Source organism: Myotis davidii, unplaced genomic scaffold (genome assembly GCF_000327345.1).
Source record: "Myotis davidii unplaced genomic scaffold, ASM32734v1 scaffold163, whole genome shotgun sequence".
In the NCBI taxonomy this organism is placed as follows: Eukaryota; Metazoa; Chordata; class Mammalia; order Chiroptera; family Vespertilionidae; genus Myotis; species Myotis davidii.
In genome coordinates this window covers 992,838-993,328 of record NW_006295056.1, presented here as the reverse complement: position 1 = coordinate 993,328, position 491 = coordinate 992,838, and positions in this window count along the sequence as shown.

Here is a 491-nt window from a genome sequence, read left to right as displayed (position 1 = left end):
GGCGCGGTCCTCCGCCTCGCCTCCGCCCTGCAGGGGAAAGCGCTGCTGCATCCAGATGTGCAGGCAGCTGGTCCCCACGCACGCAGACCTCCCGACGCGACAATGCTTTGGAGGCGCGGCCGTCAACTCCACCTTTTGGATGAAAGGTCCTTTGCTTTCAGATGTCTTTCTCACTCCACGCACTAGTTCATCGCCAGCTTGGAAAAGTGCCACCGCCTGGACCCGCGGAGCGGAGGGACCCAACGTGAGCCTTTTATGCTTGCCTCGGCGGCCGACGCACAGCTCGGATACCTCCTAGCGGTTGTTTATGTCATTTGGTTAAGCATCTTGTGGAGCGCAAAGTGCAAGGACAAAGGAGAAAGGCGGCTGCCTACTAAGCAGGTTGGCTTCGTCATCCCGAAACCAAAGTCTAACGCCTGAGGCCCATTGGCGCAGCCCACCAGTTTGCAGTGGCCAGGGCAACCTGCACTGACGGCTGTGTGGCCTTCTCT